At 42.0% G+C, this 10,000-nt stretch overlaps 1 protein-coding gene across 5 annotated transcripts in view; it reads left to right on the top strand.

Moving 5' to 3' along the window:
• Positions 1–10,000, top strand: part of LOC135091114 (uncharacterized) — a 544,598-nt gene that overhangs the window by 534,162 nt on the left and 436 nt on the right. For 3 of the 5 annotated variants that reach the window (XM_063988513.1, XM_063988533.1, XM_063988552.1), the window contains exon 10: positions 8,077–8,132. The gene's annotated coding sequence lies outside the window, so the exon portion shown is untranslated. Of the gene's footprint in view, positions 1–5,041; positions 5,282–8,076; positions 8,133–10,000 lie in introns of those variants that run through there. The other 2 variants (XM_063988522.1, XM_063988543.1) reach the window with 1 other exon arrangement.

A 10,000-nucleotide genomic window follows, 5' to 3' on the forward strand; every position in this document is an offset into this window, starting at 1 on the left:
AAGGGACAGGCACCCCGACCCCGGTACATGATACTGAAAATCTGATGTTTTCTCTAGTCATGTCTAGTCTAGTCTAGTCTCTCTTAACGCTTTCTTTGTAAAATAGTGGTCTTATTTATGCATGTTTCCTATTATTACTCTTATTTTTCACTAGACTCAATTCAAGGATGTTTACGAAATACGCTGAAAATTTCAAGGAAATACGTGCGTGAAATGAGTTCCCTGGAAAAATGCACCTTTAGGACTGTCTGCTTATGCACTTCATTACATCCCCAAGTCTTTCCCTTTGTTGGAGGACTTAAAAAGTATAAAATATTGACGTACCATCGACTCATTATGAAAAGTTATAAAGTCAAGTGGCGTTACATGAATGCGTAAATCAAGCAACGAACATAAATTTCTGGGTGTAATTTGCCTTCGATCCCCACTACGTATGACTGCTGGTGACCGTGACACTAAAAATGCGTTTCCTTTGGTGATTTCAGTATTGGGAGTGCAGGAGAAACTTCGCTCTGGAGGTAAACACGTAAGAAAATTCATGTTGGTGAGGCGGGAGGTGGTGGCGGGTGAGAGTGCAAACTGTGCCGATAAGGAAGGTTTTAATTAACGCAGTGAGAGTTTGTGTGCTTTAGGCGAACTATTTCGGTATTTATAGGTTCTCTCTCTCTCTCTCTCTCTCTCTCTCTCTCTCTCTCTCTCTCTCTCTCTCTCTCTCTCTCTCTCTCTCTCTCTCTCTCTCTCTCTCTCTCTGCAATAATGATATTAAGCTGAGGAAAAATTCACCTGTGTATCCTTGTGACTTAACCGAATTTGGTATTATTATTATTATTATTATTATTATTATTATTATTATTATTATTATTATTATTATTACTACTACTACTACTACTACTACTACTACTACTACTACTACTACTACTACTACTACTTACATATCTATATCTATATATTTATCTATCTATATGTTTATTTATTCGTCTATTTACTTGTTTATTTAATTATTTAATCTGTGATAAATGAAAAATGTTACGGGGTTCTTCCTTCTCCCCCACGTCGCCGTCAGAATACATAAATTCGTGATGCTAGAAAGAAAGGCTACGCGGAAGTCTGAATTTATTATCATATCAGGCACAGTATATAACCAATCAAATGGTAATACCTCATATGTATCAGTATGAAATTACAAATATCACTGAGCTCTAGGAAGCAGAAAAAGTGAAGAATGACTGGCATTAGGCTCCACTTTTGCCACGTTTCATGAATTCTTAAGTTCTGAGCGTGGTGAGGTGAAAATAATAATGTTTCGAAAAGGAAATGCGTGAAAAATAAATAAATAAAGACATCGAATAAGTGCTGCTTTTTTTCACGTGGGAGAAAAAAAAATTGTATCATACCGTGTCTTAAGAATAAAGTTCATGAAAAGTTAGAAAATTATCCAAAAAAGAGGAGGGCACCAGTAGCTACGAGGTGGGTGGAGAGGAGAAGAGAGAGAGAGAGAGAGAGAGAGAGAGAGAAGGGCAGTCAGCTGGAGTATACTGTAGGTGCGGGTATGAGGTAAGAATCTGGATAAGAGGATGAAAGCTCGGAATTGTGAAAATGGGATAGATAGAGACAAAATGTATCTTCGTAAGGCAGGTCAATGTTGCCTGTATTTTATTTATTAGCGCATCCAAGTTCGTCTCACTCCACTCATCGCTCTACGACGCCAAGCAAACTAATAACAACTGCACTACTGACTTATCGTTCATCTTTTTCCTGTTTTCTTTCTTTCTTTTCCAGTGTTTTTTTTTTCTTTCTTTTTTTACATGGATGGGTGAATGTTATAATTTTTCAGCGTTTATATGTCATAGTTGGTGATTTCTTTCATATTCTCTCTCTCTCTCTCTCTCTCTCTCTCTCTCTCTCTCTCTCTCTCTCTCTCTCTCTCTCTCTCTCTCTCTCTCATTTTTATCTCCGTCTTTTCTCATTTATTTTTTTTCTTCTACAGGTTCGGTTCGTTTTCTTGTCAGAACTCTTTCTTTTTCTTTTCACTATCTTTTCCGCGTCCTGATTTCCGTTCCTTGCTCTAATTTCTTCTGGCCTAAAAGTTTTTTGCCTCTTTTTGTTGCCTTTCCATTAGCCTTCTTTTATTATAAGTGCATTTTTCTCCTGCGTTATTTTGACACCGTTTTCTTTGCTTTCCGCTTTTCTGTCTATCTTGGCAGAATATTACGAGTTTCTCCGCTCACATTATTTATATCATTTTCATCTCATATTTTTTGTTCTACTTTCCGTGCGCTAATATTTTTTTTTTTTTCTTCCTTCAGACTCGAAAGCAACTCATTAATCTGCTGTCTTTCCCTCGCCCCTCGTGGCTTTAGTCTCTCCGTCAAGTGTTTTTGCGAGCTTAGAATTCACATGGTAGAGAATTCACCCAAAGCTTTCTTGTACTTGGTTGAACTTCAGAGAGAGAGAGAGAGAGAGAGAGAGAGAGAGAGAGAGAGAGAGAGAGAGAGAGGTGTTAGATATGGGCGATGGTGAAGTATAGAATGTTTCGTGTCATTTTATTTCCCTGCCTCGTAAAACGTATAATTGCGCGCGGAGTAATTGTTAGCGTCCGTGCTGCGCTTCCTTTATGTCTGTGTGTTGTGAGCGATGACGCTGGAATGGGTAATGATATGGTCTATTTAATTACGGAGCTCCATGCATATAAATGTCTTATTTACGTGACTCTCCACGCACTTTCCCCGTCGATTAACTATATTGAATGTCAAGGTCATTTGGAGTACCGGACTCGTGCTCGCCGTTAAGTATAGTGTTGGCGTTCGCTTGGTATTCCTGGTGTTGCATCAGTATGTACTTATTATAGAAGCGAATGTGAACCAGCATGGAGGAATAATTACTCTATCAATTAGTTAATTACTGTTTCTGTATGGGTAGATCAACTAATCAGTAAGCCAGTCACTTAATCAGTTTGTTATTCTGTGAACTATTCAATTAATCTACGGTGATTACTATCAGATGGAAATAATTACATTGCCCCAAGGTTGGTGGATGTTTTTTTTTTTTTTTTCATGTAATTTGAACAAATACAGCTGGAAGCATGAAGGCCAGAGGGAGGCGAAGCACCATTTACGTGTTTGCTTGTGTGCTTGTTTATTTAGGTCACTGAATACCGTCTATATTTCTAGAGCTTCTCTGACGCCACTTCACTAAGGTGCTAGACAGTCCAGCTTTGATGTTGTTAGACGAGGTCAGGCTTGCAATTTCAACCATTAAATCTTATCCTTGACCTGATTCCGAATACGAAGAATGATTCACGCTCAGAGAAGCTGCACGATGCTGATACACGGCTGGAGGACGCCTGACCTATCACCCTGCCTCTGATGAACATACCTGAGGAAGCACAGCAGCAGTGATGGGTGCAGGGCAAAGCATGTCGTTGAATTTCTGCGAGCTAAAACTTGATGAAAGAGGGAGAAACAACATAATGATCAGTAATGGGAACAAGCTCACGGAAGAGAACCCTGTGAAAATTACACTTTTGACAGCTGTAGATTAGTAATGACGATCCACCGCAGTGAGACATAAGCGCCAAATAATTATCTGAGGAGGTTAATTGGTGCCTATGGTAAGAAGTCTTTTGCAGGATTGCTGGAGGGTAGATGCGTCAAGTGTTCGATAGTCAGGTCAGCGTGGATCCAGGCCAATTCTCTTCAGTTTGTGGATGCTTTCTGGCACGCTTCCCGCAACTCTATCTTGTTCACTGAATTAGTAAGCGGTGGCAGGAATGCTCATAATGCTGGAGAGTGGAGCCTTGATTGAGACTGTCGTGTTTGTGGAATACAAGATGTGCCCACATGAGGGTCTGTCTGAGAATCGCCCACAGGTGGAGGCAGCGGTTGAAGCAAATAGCATACTGATCGGCGGCTCCCTATATGTTAATGGTTATTTTGCAGTCAAGGTTAAGAACATTCAAGACTTTAACTTCTGGTAGATACAGGAAGTCAGCAAATAAGAAACAGACTCTTACTATTTGTCTCTCCTTTGCACATATCACCTGTTTCTTCTCTCTCTCTCTCTCTCTCTCTCTCTCTCTCTCTCTCTCTCTCTCTCTCTCTCTCTCTCTCTCTCTCTCTCTCTCTCTCTCTCTCTCTCTCTCTCTCTCTCTCTCTCTCTCTTCTTGTTTTTTTTTACATCGTATCTAAACAGTCTTTTTTTTTTATTTTAGGTCGTTAGTTGTCAGTGTTCCATATTACTAACTTGTTTTTCCCCTTTGTGTGTGTGTGTGTGTGTGTGTGTATTACCATTTTCTTTGTCGTTCACCATATTTAAGCACAGACGTAAATGCTCACGGTCATATTGTCTTTTTCTTTTATAGATTACTTTACTTTGTTGTTGCTGTTTTTTTATTTTTTCGTTTCTCGCATGTAGTTTTGACTTGTTTCCCTCTTTGTTTTTCAAATACATCGTTGTCTCGCTAATGGAACCCTTTTTTCAAGTGTTGGTGTGAGTAACTGGCTTGTTAGATGGATGAATGGATGGGTGGCTAGATTGGTGGCTGAATGGTTGTACAAATGAGCAGATGGCTGGATAGTTGGAATGTTAAACGGATAGAAAAATGGGTAAATATCTCTATGGATGAATGAATGGCTGGTTTGATAGATAGCCGAATGGATGTATAATTGGATAAGTTGATGGATAAATGGGTGGAGGGAAAGGCGGATGAAAGGCTGATGACTGGACGAATGGTTGGCTGAATGACAAATTGTGCTATAGATGAGAAAATTAACGAGTGAGTGATAATCTGGCTGGTCAGCTGGACACCACTTTCTCGCCAGTGAATACGTGAGCTATGAGGTGCCTGAATGACCCACCCACCGGCCAGCAAACTGTTTGTAGAGCGAGGGAATGACGGATGAACAGGGCAGTGAACGGAACAATGACTTCCGGCGCTAACACATACACACACACACACACACACACACACACACACATGACATGCCCACATTGTAGCTTCCATAGTCTTAAGAATGGATGGATTTGAAAGCAAAGTCTACAGTTCCAGGATTGATGCCACGCCCTCGCACGCCCTTGGATGCAGGGCGTGTGCTGCTGAGCAAAGGGGGCGAGCGCATGGAGGAACATCAGACGCACTTAATTAAGGCGGAAAACGTGAGGTGGAGATGAAAGATTTCGCGAGAGAATTTCAAGAAGACGAAGAAGCGGAAATCCAGTGATGGTGTGCAGCACTCTTGCATGATTCGCGGGTTTGCATACAGAAGTGGATGGCTGCTGGCGAACAAAGGCAAGTTGCTCTTTGCATTCAAAGCGAAAATTGAATTATATGTAGAGTGATACGCTTTGTTTTGTTGGTTGCATATGTGCACAACACCTGGGACTATATTCCAAGGCTTACAATAGCGCGCGCGCACGCACACACACACACACACACACACACACACACACACACACACACACACACACACACACACACACACACACACACACACACACACACACACACACACACACACACACACACACACACACACACACACATTTTTCATCCTGGTTTAGCCTCGTTTTTATTGAGGCCAAATTAGCTTTTTTCTTACTTTTTACGATGTTACCGTTGCTAAACTAATTTGCAAATTTGAAACAGTTTAAGCATATTGTTTGTTTTTCATTGAACCTGTATTGTACATGAATATTAAAGCTTGCAGTTTGTTAGGTCTGCCTAAAATAATGGCTTGCCTCAACCAGTGAATTTATAGAAGTTGGGAAAACGTTACGGTATTTATTAAAGAAAAAAATTGTGACAAGTCGGATACTGTATGGCCAATGTTCTAGGGAAATACTCACTTGCTGGAAAGAATATTCGGGAAAATCTGGAACTTACTTGTTGTTCACTACGATGTTTGATTTAATATGACATCATCGCGGATGTGTCACGTTACGCTTGGTAGAAAATAAAGTCGAATAAAGTAGTGAAGGTCTGAGCCCATCGAGCAGGTTTTGATATGGAAGGCAGTGGTGATGAGCGACACTATTAAACTTCGTCATGTTATATCGAAGCATACCATTAAAGTGCAAATGTCCTCAAGGCATGTTAAGACGTTGTTACACACTGGATAACCATCAATCAGTTGTTGAACGCATGACACGCACCCTTTGGAAATGAACCACATAGTAATCATAGTAAATTCTTCACAATAAGATTGGTATAAAATTTAATCGTAGGTTGAACAAAGTGAGTGCGATAATTGTCACAGGCATCTTACCGTCTGACTCTGCTCACATTCATTTTGCTGTCTGTCATCAGCTCATGCTACTGATGTCTTGACTACATTCATAGCAGCAATATTTTGGGGAACATTAACGAACTTATGGATCAATCAGACCAAGTGAGTTATATCGACAGCCATTCTTCAGGATATACAGCAAGGTTAATGGGCAGCTGTCCTTGAGGCTGCGGTATGAGTGATTTGCTCCTAGAAAGTGTCGCTGCCCCAAGTTGGTCTGCGAAGCATATTATCATCATTAAATTGCGACATCAGCAGCTGATATTAGCACTTTCACGCTGACTTTGCCATGCTGCAGGCTGCTATTTAACTGACGCCGTGATAGATGGGCCCAGAATCGCCGAGGCCAGGCGCTGTCCTCGCATTACAACTGCATCACGTGCCAGCGTGGTGTCGTCGCACGCCGACACTGATGCTGGACACATGTGCACTCCTTCGCTGCATCACTTTTGCTGCCGAATTGTTAGATATGTCACTGATTCACTCACCAATCATGTTTGGCAGAATGTAGCGCACGTATCTTGTGTCCAACGGGTTGTTGACAACGCTGCTTCAGTCATGTATGAGGACACGCGTGACCTTCCAGTCCACATACGTGCTCCTATTTTTTATATTAACATATTGGTGCATTTCATGAATCCTGTGCCTATGCCTCTCGACCTTTTCTCACTCGCACCCTCAGACCCCAGCAGGCAGCACTGAACGTCCAGGAAGCACCACCACAGGACTAAAGGGCAGCGAGCAATGACTCCACCTAACAGTAACAGATTGCGGCGTAACAGTAACAAATCGCGGCAGTGAAGTTTAATGTAACGTGTCACGGCAGCGCAGAAGAGTACAGAGTGTCCCCAATAGTAATTAAAGTGAGGCGAAGCTGAGCGATGGTCATTATGTTGCGCCGGTCATTTATACACCGAGTGGTGATGTATTTCCCGGCGTCGGTGATGTACTGGGGAGAGGCGCGGCACGAGGCGAGGGCTGGGCTTGATGTCAGGCACGGAGGGAGAGTAAGACAGGTGGCAGTCACGTAGATTGTCAGGGGAAGGTGAGGGTGTTAAGGCGCGGGTGAGGGAGAGACTGCTATGGCGTAGGGGAAGTCGCGGTGCAGGGCGTGGTTGTCAAGGGGCGGCAAAACGAACAGGCGACGCTCACGATGGATGAAAGCTGCTCTCACTCCCCAACCCCTTTGACTGCAGTGGCTGTGCAGCGGAATGTGTAATGCAGCCGTCCTGGGCTTGGATTATTTTTATGTCGCCTTGGAAGTGAGCGCGGCGAATTCTTGGAAAGCGATGTGTGTGTGAAGTGCCGGTGATCTATTCTTGAGGGTGCGGTGAATGGACAGAAATGGTCGCGTCTTGCCAAGGGAGAGTCACCTTGTCCGTGCAGACTGGCCATGGCCAGGTGGGCGGGCTCGTCCTTGCTGTCTCGTTCCCAGAGTAGGGGTGGTAATTATTTTCAGCACTTTACCATGAAATTAAGAGAGCCAGCCGCTCCAGCAGCTCCAGCAGCAGCAGCTCCAGCAGCAGCAGCTCTAGCAGCAGCAGCAGCAGCAGCAGCAGCAGTAGGGAACACCAGGCTCCATCCCAAGCAATTTCATCAAGTTTGGATTTTTTCGAAAGATTAATTAGTTAATCAGCTGAACAATATTAATTTACTAAATTAAATGTACTAAATTTTGGAGGCCAGTTGTCTTTAGTGAGCTGCACGCGCCGTAAAGGACCGCAGGCACACTGACTGCCGCCTGCACGACCGTGGCGAGCTATTTGTTTAATTAGGTTATTTCCTTTTTCAGAGTGACGGCACCGCTATTCACGCTGAGGACGCCTGGACGCCTCGCTCACTGTGAAGGTAACGGAGCCTACTTACGTATAATCACCAAAGGGGATACGAGATGCAAGTTATGCTGAATTTTCATGGGGCTTAATTTGTAGATCCAAACCCAAATAGAAATTTTCCCTCTCTCTCTTTCTCTGTTAGTAACTTATTAAACAACTGATAAATACTGGTGAGAGAATTGCATTTCCAGTTTCATGATGATTTGAGGTTGTCACACAACACAAGTCATTCAGAAATGTTTGCACTACCACGCTGTCATTCCTGGTGTGCACCCGCGCCTCGAATGCGTCTATTACATGTAGTTTTAACACATCTCTTTCAGCGGCAACTTAATATTTCATCACGCTGCAGAACACTTCCCTCCTGTGTTTCTAGTTTACATTTTTAAGCCACGATTAGAAAACTTTCATTGGTTCTAAAAACAATTCCAGCCATGACCGATGAATTGTTTTCTTGACACTATGGGGTGTTTTTACTCTCTTAATTTGAAAGGTATTTCTCACTGAAAGAGAAATTTTAATTGGTTAAATGAATGGACTTAAAGCTATTTCATTACTAACGAAACGGAAACCCGAAATGTTTCCCCTCCAAGCAAACAGTAATCACGCAGTAGTTATACAAGGACTGCCACGTGTATGAGTAGAACTGATGGCTTCTTCCAGCTTCCCTTATTTCCTTAAGTTCTTATATCCTAATTCTAACAGCAAATCATATCCCTCCCCTCGCTCGCTACTGTAATTAGTCTATACAAAATATACGCTCTCTTTATTAGTCGTTTTCGTTCAGCGCCACATCACTGTACCGCACAATACGTAAAACTCAACCCAACCATATAATCTAGACTTCCGACTGTTATACACGTCCCAGCCATAAGAACGTGTCTCTCAGGCGTTGAGCGTTCCTTCGCCTTTACTTGGCGGGTATGTTGTCGCTCTTGGCTTGCCTTTCCCCATTTCTGAATTTACGTGAAGGTTGGAGGTTAAGTTTGCGAGTTACGCTTGAGGCGAGAATTACGTGGCTGAGTTAACGCGGGCAGGAGTTGTGTTCACTGGTGGGAATACCTTGGCCACCGAGTCCATTAAGTGGTCCTTCGGTGAGAGAGAGAGAGAGAGAGAGAGAGAGAGAGAGAGAGAGAGAGAGAGAGAGAGAGAGAGAGAGAGAGAGAGAGAGAATTATTTATTTCTTGTTAATTCATTACATTTTGTTTTTCTTTTGTTTTGCATTTAATTTACTTCGTTCATCATTTTTCTTTTTTTTATATTTTTAGATATTTCTTTTATTTTCTGCATATTTTTCAGTCACTTACTTTAACCTAACTTCACTTTGATTATGAATATACCATCAGTTTTTATTATGATCATTACACACACACACACACACACACACACACATACAGAAAGAGAGAGAGAGAGAGAGAGAGAGAGAGAGAGAGAGAGAGAGAGAGAGAGAGAGAGATGAGAAGTGCATAGACAGATAGACAACTTTGGACCCTTTGTTCCCTGGTAAATAATTGTGTCATTATTAATAATTACCCGCCGTTAATGAGGGTTTGGTTCACTAATCACTTAATGTCTCCATCCGAGGAGCAGCATTTTACTGTCTTCACTATATTTTCATATCGCGTTTGTATCCGCTTCTTTGCGTGTCGTGTGTCTAATTCTGATCTGATTCTCTTGGTGCAATTTCTTACCTCTTTTACTTGTATTCGTCACCTTTCATTAACCACACATTATTTATTGTTAAACGTTTCTTTTTCTTCTAAGTTTATTTATTTGTTGATTTATCTTTTTATTTTACAACCACTTCTGAATATTATACAGAAATTGTAAGAGAGAGAGAGAGAGAGAGAGAGAGAGAGAGAGAGAGAGAGAGAGAGAGAG

This window comes from Scylla paramamosain, chromosome 3 (assembly GCF_035594125.1).
Source record: "Scylla paramamosain isolate STU-SP2022 chromosome 3, ASM3559412v1, whole genome shotgun sequence".
NCBI classification, from domain to species: Eukaryota; Metazoa; Arthropoda; class Malacostraca; order Decapoda; family Portunidae; genus Scylla; species Scylla paramamosain.